Source organism: Erythrolamprus reginae, chromosome 2 (assembly GCF_031021105.1).
Source record: "Erythrolamprus reginae isolate rEryReg1 chromosome 2, rEryReg1.hap1, whole genome shotgun sequence".
NCBI classification, from domain to species: domain Eukaryota; kingdom Metazoa; phylum Chordata; class Lepidosauria; order Squamata; family Dipsadidae; genus Erythrolamprus; species Erythrolamprus reginae.
Genome location: NC_091951.1, coordinates 228,094,994 through 228,111,476, shown reverse-complemented (window position 1 = coordinate 228,111,476; position 16,483 = coordinate 228,094,994). Strand labels below are relative to the sequence as shown.

Sequence of the window (16,483 nt, the reverse complement as noted above, 5' to 3'; positions counted from 1 at the left end):
AAATAGAAAAGGCTTACCTATCCAGTGGGTGGAGAACTAATGACTGTGGTTGCTCCAGATCCTCAAGAACCACTGTATAGACAGGATTTCCCTTCCAAGTGGTATTCAACTATGTAGCCAAGATCTGTCCTGAGATACCATCAGTCCAGTAAAGGTTCCTTCCTAACCAGTCCACTGCTATACTGTCAGATTTGATGCCTGCAATCCAATGTTTGAAATGATAGAAATGAACTGTCTATTGTTAAGATTTACAAACATGTGAATGGGAAATATCAGCCAACATCTCCTATGAAGTCAGTAATTGAAAAGCAAAATTTTATTACAAATTGTTTTTTTAAATAGCCATATAAGGGAAAAGACATCCTGTTCAGAGGGTTTTGTGCAGAATATCTCTGGTTTAAGGCTGAACAGTTACGACTGTTATTGGTAAATTGTTCAGTGTTAATTGTGCTTGAAATCCATCTTCTTAGACAATCCTCAAAAATACTCATAGTTGACCAATAGACACAAAAGGATGCTTTTTTAGGGGTCAGTTCTGCTGTTACTGTCTCTCTCTTAGTGTACACTGGAAGAATCTTTACATTTATAGACTAGAAGCTCATAGAAGCTCAAACTCATTACCGGACTCAATAGTGTCAACCCCTAACCCCCAACATTTCTCCCTTAGACTATCCACGATTGACCTCTCCAGGTTCCTAAGAGGTCAGTAAGGGAAGTAAATAAGTGCACCAGTGTGCCTTTCGTCCCCTGTCCAATTGTCTCTCCTTATCCCATATATCATATATCTTTTCTCCCTTTCATATATCTTCTCCTCTATTTTCATATCTTTTCTTTATATATAATACTTCATGTCTATTCGCCTCAATATGTATTGTGTATTGGACAAAATAAATAAAAATAAATAAATAAATAAGCTGCAGATTTCAACCATCATCAACTCTACAGCAAGGGATTGTTGGCCTTCTGAGCAATTGTCCCAAGTGACACATATTATTCCTATGCCATTCATGAGGGACTTTAGTAGGATAACATCATCTGTCATATGGGACTTTGTCAACTTGTATGTTTTCTTCCTGGAGGAACTTGATGAAATCTTTCCTTCAGTCTGTCATCTAAAACTTGCAGGCAGGATTAGGTGTGTGAATCCACCTGGTATTGCTGTTTCTTAAAATTATTTTGTTAAAAGTATCAGTTTAGAAATATGAGCACTCAATTTTTCCTTAGCTTTTTTTCTTTTTAAGTATAAGTGGATTTGACTTTCACCTTGTCTCGGGTGAACCTGTGAAGCTTCCTAAGCATGTGAGAGTGTGATTCAGCTTCAACAGTCAAATAGGAGTTCTACCAATAGTTTATTTGACTTGCCAAAGTTACGATTAGTTTTGTCCTAAGCCACTAACTTATTAAAAACTGTCTAAACAACTGAAAATATATCAAGACCCACCTTTTATTAGAATTCCCTTTTCCTTGGTTTGCATATCAATCCAATTAATACTGTCTGCATTGAGATTCATCCAAAAGACAGTCTCGGATACGAAATCGTAGTCAATGGAAAAGATAATGAAGTCATGATCGACTCTCATGACAACATCCTCTTTCATGGTCCTTATTCCGAATACAATTAAGTCAAACTGAACTGCAACTAGCAGTAATGGCTCGGAACCTATGGCAAAGACAAAACTAGTTAATTTTAATATAAATTGCAATCACGTCATGTTTGAAGTTATGTTATTGGATGTTTGTGTATCACTTGACATGTACGTGTAATTATCCCCATTTCCTTATGCTCCCAAATAAAAAGGAATACACAACTCTATACTGTGTCACTTCACCCAGAGAGAGAATGTGTCCAAGTCTTCTTTCTAGGATTTGCGTTCGTGAGTGATCCCACACGGCTGGGTTGCTCTTAGCCCCTTTGAAGACATTGTCTTCATCAGGGACTTTGACAGCATCTACATTTATCTACATTTATTATCTACATTTATCTATGTAACAGCTTTCATATCTCTCAATACATCCCTCCAGCTTAATAGTGTGAAGCCAGAGGGACTTATTTCAAGACTTCTTACCCAGAAGGCAAAGTTTTCTATGTTATATATTTGACTTCACACAAAAAATTACGCATTAAACCCTAAATTTGAATCCTAAAGAGAATCAATGGAAAGCCAATCAGTGGACAGGAATAAACCTACCTATTACTTTACATGTGTGGTTATCGGGCTCCAGTTGATATCCAGGGTGGCATGTGCAGGAGTAACCGCCTTCTGTATTGACACAGGTCTGGCTACATTTATCAACTGCCAACTCTTTGCATTCATTGATGTCTTTGCAAGAGCGCCCATCATTTCTTAAGATGAACCCCTCATTGCAAGCACATTGCTGAAAATTAGAAAACAGGCGTTATTACCTATGTAAAGTTTCACTATTTCTCCTTCTCCTTACTCTGCCCTCCAAGGGTTGCTTCTGGAAACACAGAGTCCAAATACAAATTGAGATTTAATTTGCACTTAAGTAATAACAACTATTTCTCCTTCTCCTCACTCTGCCCTCCAGGGTTGATTCTCTGGAAACACAGAGTCCAAATACAAATTGAGATTTAATTTGCAAGTATGCGCTTAAGTAATACATTTGAAGGCATTGGGGTTCCCCCCCAAAAAAATTATGTTTCACTAAAGAATTTTTTTTACAAAGTAAAACAATTCACATTTAAAGAAAAAGAAAAGGGGAAAGTAATAACAGAAAATGAAAGAAAAATCAAGAAAGAAAAAAACCCAAAGATATAAAGAGATGGTTTCCGGTTTTCTTTTAAAACACTTGCATTTAGTCTTATTCTCTTGCTCTAAGGAAGGGGGTGTCCAACCTTGGCAACTTCAAGAGCTATTTGTTGGTGGAATTCTGGGAGTTGAAGTCCACAGGTTTTAAAGTTGCCAAGGTTGGATACCCCTGCTGTTCAGAGGTGTGTTCCTACCGGTTCTAATTGGTACTTTAACTTAGTGATGATGTCACAGAACCAGTTCTGTTGGTGTCTCCTTGGGTGCCACCATCTTGGATTTTGTTTCTGCACATGCGCAGCAGCTATTTTTTTTTATTGCTGAGGGCGCACGCGTACGGTACAACCCTGAGCGAATTGGCAGCAAAAGGATCCAGAACCCACCCCTGCTGCTGTTAGATTACACTTTCAATCTGCTTCCATTGCTTGATGACTTTTTATGATTTAATAGTAATCATCTCACCAGGATTATCTATCAGCAAGTTCTAATCAAATTATGATTAGGTCATCAACAAGATAATTTAACTCCTGAAGCCTTTCTGGTCTCTTTTTCTACTGCCTCAGATTTTTCCAACCATCTGAGACTTCAACAACTCTTGCCTTTGTACTTCTTGTTCAAAATATTTTATAGTTGGAGTTTAATTACCAACAGTTTCAATGAACAGTCTTATTTTCTTTTATCTAGTTTTATATTAATGGTTCTCACAATGCAGGTTATTCTCAGACATGGGAACCAGAACCAGAGTTTGAAAGTATTACTTCTTTATTCAGCCAATCAAACAATAATGCAGCTTTTACATTACAACTGGGGAAACTATTGCTTTGATTATATATATCTTTGTTGCCAGCAAGATGCCTCTGCATTTTAATACTGTCATAACCCTCTCCCCAAATACTGTATTTTTCAGAGTATAAGGCGTACCCTTTCCCCGCCTAAAAGAGGCTGAAAATTTGGGTGCATGTTATACTCCAAATGTAGCTTTTTGAAGCTTTTTCCCCCCACCCCTAATGAGTTACTAACAATCTTCTTGGCTTGCAGGATTTTTTTCATTCCTACTCTCTCCAAAAAAGTTTTTATTCCAGCCCTAGGTTTTTGTAGGTTTGTTTTCATTGCTACTCCCTCCGAAGATTATTTTTTTCAGCCCTAACCAGGGGATAAAATAATGAGTTGAGGCTGATCAGACTAAGGATGCTAGCCAGATGAATACCTGGTAGGTGGGTTCCCCCCCCCCCCTATTTTCCTCTCTCAAAACTTAAGCTGTGTCTTATACGCCAGTGCATTTTATACGACATTTCCCATTTTTTCATGGTTACAATCACTATCCTTTTGCTATAATAGTAGCAACAAGTCCATATTGTATTATTATTCGAGAATGGCTATCTATTTTTCCTATTTTGAAAGAATTTTAGCATAAAGCTTAGGACAGTGATGGTGAACCTTTGACAGGTAGCACACGGAGCCATATCTGCTGGCACACGAGCCGTTGCCCTAGCTCAGCTCCAAAGTACATGTGTGTGCTGGCCAGCTGATTTTTGGCTCACCCAGAGGCTCTCGGAGGGCATTTTTGGCTTCCAGAGAGCTTCCAGGGAGAATGGAGGAGGGCGTTTTTACCTTCCTCTGGCTCCAGAGAAACCTTTGGAGCCTGGGGAGGGCAAAACATGAGCCTACTGGGCCCACCAGAAGTTGGGAAATGGGCTATTTCTGGCCTCCAGAGGGCCTCCGGGGAACAGGGGAAGCTGTTTTTGCTCTCCACAGGCATTGAATTATGGGTGTGGGCACTCATGCATGCACAATAGTGCACGCCCACACTATTTTGGCACCCGAGGAAAAAAAGGTTCGCCATCACTGGCCTAGCAGGAAGCAAATCTCCTTAACCCATTTTTTTCCTTCTACAATTCAATTCAATTCAATTTATTAGATTTGTATGCCGCCCCTCTCCGAAGACTTGGGGCGGCTCACAACAGTAATAAAAACAGTATAATAATGGAACAAATCTAATAATAAAATATATAAAAACCTCAACAATTAAAAACCATACAGCACATACACATCAAACATGAAATATAATAAGCCTGGGGGAGATGTCTTAGTTCCCCCATGCCTGGCGATATAGGTGGGTCTTAAGTAACTTGCGAAAGACAAGGAGGGTGGGGGCAGTTCTAATCTCAGGGGGGAGCTGGTTCCAGAGGGCGGGGGCCGCCACAGAGAAGGCTCTTCCCCTGGGGCCCGCCAAACGACATTTTTAGTTGACGGGACCCGAGAAGGCCAACTCTTCAGTTCTTATGTTATCCATTTTTAAGCATCATCCTAAGCATCATCAACATTCTAATGCTGGTCTTCACTTACAGGCCCATGAGGAGACTTGTAACAAATGTGAGCACACAGTTTTTGACATGGCACGGCACAATGGTTGCCTTCATCCATTCCATCTTGGCAGTCGGGTTTCCCATTGCAGACCAAAGTGTAATTGACATAGGTATCACCACACTGAAACTCATAGCTATGGCAGCTCCTGGGCTTACCTGGAAAAGCAAAGAGGACTTCAAGATTCTAGTTTTAGCACAATTATATATAAAATAACCATTGAAATCTAATGAAGCATGAGCCAAATTCAATACGACTTTCCCTTTGATTGATTTGGAATGGGTATGGTGAGAATAATACAAGTCAACAAAGAATTTTGAACTTTGTTGTTTTAGATGTTGATAGAAGCGAGAATGCTCCATGCATAAAAATAGAAAGATATCCTAACTGGAAGAAATGGAAGAAGAATGGCTGGAAACTGATGGAATTAGCAGAGATGGTCAAAACCCTGTAATGTAATATACAACACGTATAAAATTGTAAATAGAAATAAGAATCTTTAAGTTAAAAACAATTCCCACAGCCGACTTACCGGCCGGTGGGGTTTGCGGCGATCGGCGGTGAAGGAGGCCGCCATTTTGGGGGGCGGAGTCACGGCACCCACGTTGGGGTGCCGTGACCACGTGGTGCTGTGCGTGGGCACCGATTGGCCGGGCGAGCAAGGCAGCCCTATAAAAGGGGGCTGCCTCGTGGCGCAGCAGTCTCGCCCGGAGCATCGTGAGGCGAGGCTGCTGCTGTCGTTCCTCCCAGCTAGCTGCGTCACAGGCCTGAAGGCCTGCTGCGCAGCCGATCGTCGCCGGAGCGTCAGGCCTTCGAGGCCAGAAGAGCCGCGAGCGGCGGCTGGAGCCTTAGTTCGCTTCGGCGACACCCCCCACAGGGTTTGGAGGCGCATTTGAGCACGGAGGCATGGCGGGGGGTGGACGTAGTCGCTCGGGGGCACGGCGGCGGGCCTCGGGGGGGCAGGCCGGAGGGCCGGGGGCCCCCCCCATTGAGCCACGCCGCACCGGGAGGAAGCGGGCCCCCAAGCGGAATTGAGGAGAAGCCCCGGGGGCTCGGCAGTCCGGGAGGCCGGTAGGGGAAGGCAGCCCCAGCGGGGAGGTGAGCCCCCGGGGGCGCTCAGCGGGCCATAGGGGGGCCTCTTCAGCGGTGAGGGGTCGACGCCAGGGCCGGGCCCGGCCGGTGGCTGCGCCGGGGGGAGCGGGCGAGGCCACTGGGGCAGAGGAGGTCACTCCCAGTGGGTCTGAAACGGGTCTATCTGGGGCTGAGGCCCCCGCTGCAGGGCCTGCCAGGAGGGGGCAGAGGGATGGGGATTCCCTTTCGGTTTCCTCACATTTACTGTCTTCCTTACTTGAGAAACTTGATGAAAGGCCAAGGAAGCGGGGCAGGTCCCGGCGAGGCCGTGCCACGGGCGTGGACAATACAGAGGGGTCTCGGAGCTCGTCGGGGTCTGCGGACAGCCCGCGGAGGGTGCGCAGTACTCAGCGCGCGAAGCAGCGCAGCAGGCGGCGGAAGGCCAGGAGAACAGTGTCCGGCTCCGAGGATGCAGACGACGACTCTTCTCACTGGGGTGAGTGCCCTGCGCTCCCGCACAGCTGCTCAAGTTTGGAGGAGGGGGCGTAGAAGGGCAGTGGCCAGGAGGCACAAACGGAAGAGGGATACCTCGAGGGACAGCTCAGGGTCAACCACCTCGGGGTCCACCAGTACCTCTTTTGACAGCGATAATCCTTTCGCGCCGGGCCTACCGGACACTCCGCTTAGTATGCACATGTCCCAGTCCCTCAAGCGTAAAATTTGGCGGGGCGCTTATGTGGACATGTTTCAGATTTTGCTACCTGAAAAGTCTAAGAAGGAGAAGGATAAGGAGGGCAAGAAGGGGTCGGATGACCCAAAAGGCACCAAAATGGACAAGGGGATTCTGTCGTGGGCGTATGCATTTTTGGCCTACCACTCTGTGGTGGTGGAAGATGATGTCCATAAGACACATGAGCTCATCTTGTACATGAACATGATTCTGAGAGCATATCAGGAGTTTGGGGGGGAGGCTTGGAAGCGCTATGACGAGGACTTCCGTAGGTTCGCCGCCCACAATAGACACTGGCCGTGGGATATGCGGCATAATGATTTGTGGCTTCAGGCCACGCAGCAAGCGTCAACTCCGGCCAGTGGGCGAACACCCACAAATCATCTGCTCTTGACAACGGGCAAGGAGGCTACTCTTCCCCGCCCGGCGGTGGGGACGGGGACCCCGGCCTCCGGCCAGCGCAGCACGGCTGGGTCGTCCTTTCGAGGCCAGCCGTACTGTTACGAGTACGGCGCCAGGGGGGCCTGTTCCAGGTTATATTGTCGTTTTCGCCACGCCTGCACCTTGTGTAGTGGTAGACACCCGACCTCCGCTTGTTACAGGGGACGGGGAGGGGCCGGCTCCAAGGACGCCGGGACCCCCGCCAAACCCCAACCTGGGGGAGCTCAAGGTAAGGGGCCCAACCCCCGTTAGATTGGACAGGTTGCAGCATTGGCTCACCGGCTACCGCCCCAAGAAGGGTGCTGATTTTCTGCTCGCGGGGTTCTCCGCGGGCTTCAGGATCCCGTACGGGGGGCCGCGTAGGGCCTGCATGGCGGACAATTTGAGGTCGGTGGCAGGTATGGGCCACGTAGTGCGGGACAACATTATGAAGGAGGTGCGCGAGGGCCGGGTTTTGGGCCCCTTTGCCGAGCCCCCCCTGCCCTTCCTGCAGGTGTCCCCACTCGGGGTGGTGCCCAAGCGGGCCGCGGGAGAGTTTAGGCTCATACATCACCTGTCGTTCCCCCCTGGTGAATCGGTGAACGATCACATTCCCGAGGAGCTCTGCTCGGTGCGCTACACACCATTCGAGACGGCTGTCGCGATGGTCCGGGCGTGCGGAGTGGGGGCACTGATGGGGAAGTGTGATATCAAATCGGCCTTTCGGCTTTTGCCCATTCACCCGGGGGATTTCGACTTGTTGGGTTTTCAGTTCGAGGGCGGGTTCTTTGTTGATAGGGCCTTGCCAATGGGTTGTTCTATATCCTGCTCGCTGTTTGAGAAGTTCAGTTCATTTTTGGAGTGGGCACATGTTAAAAGTACGGGCTTTGCGTCTGTCGTACATTATTTGGATGATTTTCTCTTCGCGGGGCCGGCTGGCGCCGTCGATTGTCAGCAGGGAATGACGGGTTTCCAGGCTTTATGCGCGGATTTAGGCGTACCTTTGGCTCACGAAAAGACCGAGGGGCCTTCGACTAGACTGACATTTTTAGGCATCGAGGTGGACTCCGTTGCACAAACGTGTAGGCTACCCGATGACAAACTGACTAGACTCAAGGAAGCGGTGAGGGTTGCCCGAGCCGCAAAGAAGGTGACTTTGAGACAGGTTCAGGAGCTGGCTGGCCTGTTGAATTTTGCTTGTCGTGTGATTGCGCCGGGTAGGGCCTTTATGTTTAGACTGTACAGGGCAACGGTTGGTGTGACAAAACCGCACCACAGGATCAGGTTATCGAAGAGCGTTAGGGAGGACCTCGTGGTGTGGCAAGGGTTTCTGGACGGGTACAACGGTGTGTCATTGTGGAGACAGGATATGCTGCTGAAAGCGGACTTTCAAGTGAAGTCCGATGCGGCGGGCACGACCGGTTTTGGTGTGGTGTGGCAGAACAAATGGTTTCGAGCTGACTGGCCGCAGGAGTGGCGCGGAGAGGCCATCTGTAGGGATTTGACATTTTTGGAGCTATTCCCAATTGTCGTGGCCATCGAGCTGTGGGCCACCAGTTTTGCCGGTAAGACAGTCCACTTCTGGTGCGACAATATGGCGGTAGTACACGTAGTGAATACACTCTCCTCTAGGAGCGAGCGGGTTATGGGTTTGGTTCGGCATATGGTAGCGAGATGTCTTGCCAATAATATGCTTTTCCGGGCCCATCATGTTCCAGGGGTAAGAAACGGGGTGGCTGATGCACTGTCAAGGGGGCAGTTGGCTAGGTTCCGGCTGCTTGCCCCACAGGCCGAGGAGCACCCGGAAGCAGCCCCACAGCATCTGTGGCTGATTGGAGGGCCGACGTAAGCAAGGCCATGGATTTGTCCATAGCTCCCAGCACCAGGAGAGCTTACCAGCGGGCAGGTAGGGAATTTTGGGCTTTTCGTCATGATAGGAGATACGATCAGCTTTGGCCGGCCCCGGTCGAACACCTGCTCGAATTTTTCGCGCTTAACCGCCGCCGTGGGTTGTCCGCCCGGACGATTAGGGGCAAGCTGGCAGGCTTGGCCTTCGTAGCCAAGTCTCGGGGTTTTTTGGACACCACAGGGGATTTCAGGATTAGGAAGACATTGGAGGGGTGGATTAGGGAGAAAGGTCAGGCCCAGGGTGACAGCAGGCGTCCCCTAAAGCTCACCCACTTGATGGGGCTTTACGAGCTGTGGGGTCGGCTCTGCCGCTCTGAGTATGAGGCATCACTGTACCACGCGGTTGCGGTGACCTTGTTTTTCGGGGCTTTTCGGGTTAGCGAGGTCCTAGCAGCTTCCCGAGCCGATAGCTCCGGCCAGGCATTCACCACAAGGGATATCAAGTTGGGTCGTAGTTTGGTGTCCTTGAGGCTTCGACGGTCCAAGACCGACCAGAGGGGTAGAGGTGTGACGGTTCAACTTTCCCGGGCTAACAACCGGCGGGTGTGCCCAGTGGCGGCTCTGGTGGCGTATTGGGCCCATAGGGGTGAAGAGCCGGGTTTTTTGTTTTGTCATGGGTCCGGTGAACCCCTTACCAGGTACCAATTCTGGGCTGTCACGTCCAAGGCGCTGGCAAGGCTGGGCTTGGACCCCAGACGTTACGGGACTCACTCATTCAGAATAGGTGCAGCGTCGTTGGCAGCAGTCGAAGGTTTCAGCAGGCTGGATATAAAGACAGTGGGCCGCTGGAGATCTGGGGCCTTCCGGACGTACATCCGCCCCTAGGTGAGTGGGGCGGGGCGGGGGGTTGTGCTGGGCCGCCAGTCTGATGCTGCTCTGCTTCCTCCCTTTCTCTAGCACGACTACCGGACTGGCGCCGCAGAATCCTGATATGTGGCCACAGCATGGTTTACTGGGCCGAGAAGAGGGCCCGTGAGACGACGCCCGGCACGCAGTTGGAAATGGATCGAGCGGTCGTTCAGTGGCTGGGCCGTCGAGGCCTACGCTGGCGCGAGGTTCTTCCCCTGTTGTTCAACAGTGGGAAGGTGCAAGGGGTGCCGGGCTGTTTGGTTTTGCACGTTGGTGGGAACGATCTGGGAGCGATGTCAGGTGTAGAGCTGCTGTGGCACATTTGGGAGAGTTTGCAAGTGATCTGGGAGCGGTGGCCAGATACGTGTGTGTGGTGGTCCAACATCCTGCCTAGGAGGAGTTGGCGGCAGGCTAGAAGCCCTATCGCAGTGGATAAGGCTAGGAAGAGGGTAAACAGAGCGGTTAAGAAGTGGGTGATTCAGGCTGGGGGTGGAGTGATAGACCATCCAGACATCAGGGCATCCCTCATAGACTTGTATAGACAGGACGGGGTACACTTGACCGATAGCGGGAACGATAAATTTATAGCCGACCTGCAGAGGTGCCTGCACACATATGTGCAGGGGGGGGGGAGCAGGGGGAATAAATTAAAATTTCACCCCCTGCTGTGGCCGATAGGGGGCGGAAAATAAACTAAATAGCAACTGGTGAGCTCCTTTAGGGGCACCTCTACTGAGGTGAGGGGCGAGCTCCTTCTCGGATTACAGGGCTCGACCGGCCTGGGTTCGGGGAGTGAGCCGCTCCTGTGGCTTGCTTGCTGGAGTTTAACATAGACCAGTAGCGAGCCATCCCACACGCCAGGTGTGGCGTAGTAAGGGTGCAGGGGGTAGGTGTAGTTTACCATGACCCGCACCCAGTTCAAGGAGTTTTCGCCCGAGGGTTGCTCTGTCTGAATTGGCTTACCTTATTCCGCCCCCATTTGATTTTGCACCCTGCAGGTCATGTGGGGTTAATGGTTTAAATAAGTTAATAAGTTAAGAAGTTAAGTTGTTTGAATAAAAGTGACCCCGTTATACCCACACCTTGTGTCCGACTATTACTCCGCCTGCGCCGCAATTCCCACAGCCGACTTACCGGCCGGTGGGGTTTGCGGCGATCGGCGGTGAAGGAGGCCGCCATTTTGGGGGGCGGAGTCACGGCACCCACGTTGGGGTGCCGTGACCACGTGGTGCGATGCGTGGGCACCGATTGGCCGGGCGAGCAAGGCAGCCCTATAAAAGGGGGCTGCCTCGTGGCGCAGCAGTCTCGCCCGGAGCATCGTGAGGCACCCACCCACCCTCCCTCTGTTACAGGGTGCATATGATGGGTCGCCCTTCGGGGGGCCGAGTAGGAATTTTTTGCAGTCACAGCAGAATTGGAGGAGCTGCGATTGTTTTTTCGCCTACTCCACTCTGTGCGTGGGAGTGTGGTTAGGGGGTGGCCCCACCATCTAGTGCCCCCCCCCTTAGGGTCACTGGGGGGGGGAGGGGTGGCCGATAGGGGGCGGAAAATAAACTAAATAGCAACTGGTGAGCTCCTTTAGGGGCACCTCTACTGAGGTGAGGGGCGAGCTCCTTCTCGGATTACAGGGCTCGACCGGCCTGGGTTCGGGGAGTGAGCCGCTCCTGTGGCTTGCTTGCTGGAGTTTAACATAGACCAGTAGTGAGCCATCCCACACGCCAGGTGTGGCGTAGTAAGGGTGCAGGGGGTAGGTGTAGTTTACCATGACCCGCACCCAGTTCAAGGAGTTTTCGCCCGAGGGTTGCTCTGTCTGAATTGGCTTACCTTATTCCGCCCCCATTTGATTTTGCACCCTGCAGGTCATGTGGGGTTAATGGTTTAAATAAGTTAATAAGTTAAGAAGTTAAGTTGTTTGAATAAAAGTGACCCCGTTATACCCACACCTTGTGTCCGACTATTACTCCGCCTGCGCCGCAATAGCCTTAGATATGAAAAATATATAATACGACAAGGTGTATTACTGAAATTATATTTGGGGGAGGGTGTTTATGTGAAAAAATTCAATAAAATGTACTTTGAAAACCCCCCAAAAATTTTGACTTTGGGATTTGCTGATTAGACAAGTATGCTCTAGAAAAGGCTAGTCCATATTAAGTATGCAAAAGTAGAAATTTGAGGCTGCAATGTTATATTTTATTCTAGTATGCAGAAAAGAGAAGTTGTCAGTAGCTGTTCCCTTTCCTCTTTAACCTACACTTCTCTCTCTCTTCCCCTTCCCTCTTTGCCCATTGTTTCCATTTCCATTTTTATTTTATACTTTGATAAGTTTAATAAAGTTGTATTTTTTTAAAAAAAGGAGAACATGAGCGCAACAATCTGGCAAGCACAAATGGAAATAAATGGCAACAGCACATGGTGAGAATGAGGTGCCCCACAATATCCTTTAATTTCAACTCCATAGGACATTAAACTAAAAACATTTAAAGACTAACATAGAACTGCTGTCATTGTAACTTGGCTCTTGTTTTGCAGCACTTCTCTCTGTTAAGCTAATGTCTCCTAAGAAGGACAGATCCCTCCCACCACTTCAAAAAACAAGACTATTGCACCAGCTACCAAGATGGAGAAAGTTTACATACATCCAATCTCATCAGTCCCGTCTCTGCAGTCAAATCAAATCAATCAAATCAAATCAAATCAAATCAAATCAAATCAAATCAAATCAAATCAAATCAAATCAAATCAAATCAAATCAAATCAAATCAAATCAAATCAAATCAAATCAAATCAAATCAAATCAAATCAAATCAAATCAAATCAAATCAAATCAAATCAAATCAAATCAAATCAAATCAAATCAAATCAAATCAAATCAATAAATAAATGTACTTGTTACTAAGGAAAATTCAAATAGAAGCCACTTTGCTGTGCCAGCCTATTAAACAGCTGTAAGAACATTTCATTTGGGAAAATTATTTTGCAATAGTAGTGGGTTCTATTTACCTCTGCTACCAGTTCAGAAACGGGAGCGCAGGGGTAACACTTCTGCGCATTTGCAGAGTGTTTTTTGACGACATTTTGGAGGGTGGGCAGAGCCTCTCACCACTACTACTGGTTTGCCATACTGGGCCCAACCGGTAGCAACCCCTCACTGGTTTGCAGCTACCATTCTCTTTATTATCCAATTGAAAGTAATACCTGTGTAACATCTGTCTGGCCATCCAATAACATGAATGCTGACTCCTTTAATGGAATGCAGGTCTTTCCATCACTTGATAGTACAGATTCAGGCGGGCAATGGCAGCTTCCTTTTTTGCTGGGGCTTAAGAGGCACATATACGAACATCCAACTTCTACACATGGGTTAGGGGCTGGTGCCTGCAGAACTTCATGCATCACCTGAAAGCCAAAATTTCAAGAGTATGAAAATGTTACACCAGGAGTTTCAGGGCATCTCTATTATGCACTTTGTATGTTCCTCCACAAAAATTACTAAAGGAACACAGACTGTGTATACTATGTACAATAAAGTATATTGCACTATTTTCATCCATTGTCTACTTACATCAGATGGCAAGAGCCAGATAATTTCAAAAAAGCAGTCAATCCACTTTATGACTGTCTGTGTTTTCTTTCATTTGATAGGACTGTTAGATCTGTCTCCAAATCTATAACTGGAATGTGACTATCTTCTTTCTCATCATTCAATCTTCAGAGCCATATATCATCAAAGGAAAAAAAACCATTGATAACAAAGATTAAAAAATAAAAAGGCCAAGCAATGTCATTCAAATATTATCGCCGGCTGACTTACCGGCCCCACGGCGCTTTTGCGGAAGGGCCGGGCAGACTCGGACCCTTCCTATGGCGGCCGCCATCTTGTTTTCGGCCGAAATCTCGCGAGGCGAGATTTCGGCCGGGAATGCTTTGCCCACGTGGCTGGGCATGACGTTGGGTCCGGGCGGGGCCTGCTGGCCCTATTTAAGGGCAGCAGGCCTTGAAGCAGGCCTTTTCGCCCCGGACCCAGCTCACGAGCGGACACTCGGCTGTCTGCTCTTGGAGCCTTTCGGCGGCCGCGTGGAGGCGGCCGTCATTTCGGGCCTCGTTAGAGGCTTGGGGCACTGCTCGTCGCTAGCAGCGCGCTTCGCCCATCCGAGGCTGGCGGTCTGCCCATCTTCCAGGAGTCTTGGGCAGCAACGGGCTGGCGGCAGGAGTCCCGCGTGAGGCCCCCACCCCCACCCCTCTCGGTAAAAGGCGGCCGCGTGTTGCGGTCGCCATTTTGAGAGCCTCATCGGAGGCTCGGGGAACGGTTTGGGGGCTTCGGGTCCGGCGGGAAGGCCGTTTGGCTGCTCCTCCCCTATTTTGGGGGGGATCCTTCTGGTAGCCTCCTTGGGGAAGTGGGGGGCTAGGGTGGGGGGTTCGCGTGTGCGGCCCCTCCCGGTTCGTGGCCCCCGAAAAACAATAAAAATAAAATACAACATAAAATAAAAACGGAGGACGGTTGGGCCCTTGGCGGCAGCTTCATGCTGCTGCGCTGCCTGTTTGGGCAGAGGCCTTTTGCTGCCCTCTTGGGGCCTGGGTGGCCCCAGTTCCCTCAGGTGTAAATTAAGAACCATGGTGTACACAAGCACATATTAATCATACTCCTAATGAGACTGATGATGGTTGGAATGATGTCATATATTTGTAGGGAAGCATGGACATATAACGGCAGGGAAAGACCTATTGGTCCCTCTAGTCTGCCCTTGTTCTGTTTCTGTATTTTGTCTTGGGATGGATGTATGTTTGTCCCAGGCATGTTTGAACGCTGTTGCTGTGGATTCATCTACTGGGTCTGCGGGAAGTTTGTTCCAGGCCTTTACTATTTCAGTAAATCATGGCCAAACTTCATTACAGCTATTATCTAACTTAATCAGGCCAGAAAAATATTAACAAGGGAGATCAGAGCAGCAAAAAGGAACTACTCTGAATATATCCTAAGATTTTTATTAATATTGCTTCTTCATTGCTTATTTGACCCCTATGACAATCATTGAGTGTTGTGCCACACGATTCTTGACAAATGTATATTTTATTTTATGTACGTTGAGAGCATGTGCACCAAGACACATTCCTTGTGTGTCCAATCACACTTGGCCAAGAAAATTCTATTCTATTCTATTCTATTCTATTCTATTCTATTCTATTCTAATTGTTTAAATATGGTTGCCACTCGGTCCCAGTTTCTTAGGGGTTTTTCGGGGGGGTGGGGGACTCCTACCAGGTTTGCCCCCTTCCCCCCCCCCCTGGCTCCTAGTGCGGGAGCACAGGCCCCTGGGGCAGCTTTTGCCAGGGCCTGGTGTGTTGGGGGCGGGGGGTTTGACCCCGCCAACCCAGGCCAGAGGGCCTCTGCCCCTTTTGACGGTTACCCGTCGGGGCCAGGGAGATTGGACAAGGGGGCCACCACAGGGTGGGACCCGTTCGCTGCATTGTCATGGGCTTGCGGCAGAGGGACTTGTTTCCCCCCTTTTTGTATGTATAGCCATGCGTGCGGGAAGGCGGGGCTCCCATGCCGCTGCAATGTACCCCTGCCCCTGAAAGGGGACGGTTAGGAGGGGAAGGGGTCCAGGGTACAAGCCCCACCTACGGGGGGGGGGGGAAACTGGGCCCAGCCCATTTAGTTATAACAACAACTACAACAACAACAATGGGGTTGGTTGAGGGACGACCACCCCCGCTCGAGAGCGGCCGCTCTCTTGCTAGGTTTCTCTAAGGGATTCGGGATCCCTTACATGGGGGGTTCGAGGAAGCCTTTGGGTTCAACAACCTCCGGTTGGTTGTGGGACATAACGGCTTGTTCGGTCCGGGATAGCATAAGAGGTGGCCATGGGGAGGGGCCTTGGGCCCTTCCCGGAGCCGCCCTTCCCGAATCTTGGGGTCTCCCCATTCAGGGGGGTCCCCTGACAGGTAAAGGGTGATGAATCTAGGTTGATTCACCACTTGTTTTTTCTTAAAAGGGAGTCAGTGAAGGATTTCGTTCCTGACGAACTTTGTTTGGCCGGCTTCGCATCCTTTGAGGCGGTCGTGGCCATGGTAATGCAGGGTGGGGATGGAGCCCTTATGGATAAATGCGACTTTAAGTCAGCATCCCGGCTCTTCCCTATGCACCCGGACGGCTTCGCGCTGTTGGGCTTCCATTTCATAGGTGTTTTTAAGTGATCGGGGTTTTACCCACGGGTGGCTCCCTCTCATGCTCTCTTTTTGGAGAGCTCGAGCACCTTCTTGGAGTGGGCGCTCAAGAGGCGCAGCGGCCCGGGCTTGGCGTTCACTACCTTGAGGGTTTCTTGGTGGCGGGGACTGCGCGTGCAGAGCACTGCTTTGCTCCAATGCGGGT

The 16,483-nt window shown here is 49.3% G+C and overlaps 1 protein-coding gene across 1 annotated transcript in view; it reads right to left on the bottom strand.

Moving 5' to 3' along the window:
• LOC139162114 (LDL receptor repeat-containing protein egg-1-like) overlaps window positions 1-13,537 on the bottom strand; it is a 50,794-nt gene extending 37,257 nt beyond the window's left edge. The window contains exons 1-5 of the mRNA XM_070742151.1: window positions 13,309-13,537; window positions 5,115-5,290; window positions 2,190-2,376; window positions 1,442-1,660; window positions 18-198 (exon numbers count right to left, since the gene is read on the bottom strand). The gene's annotated coding sequence lies outside the window, so the exon portion shown is untranslated. The remainder of the gene's footprint in view (window positions 1-17; window positions 199-1,441; window positions 1,661-2,189; window positions 2,377-5,114; window positions 5,291-13,308) is intronic.
• Window positions 13,538-16,483: the final 2,946 nt, after the last annotated feature.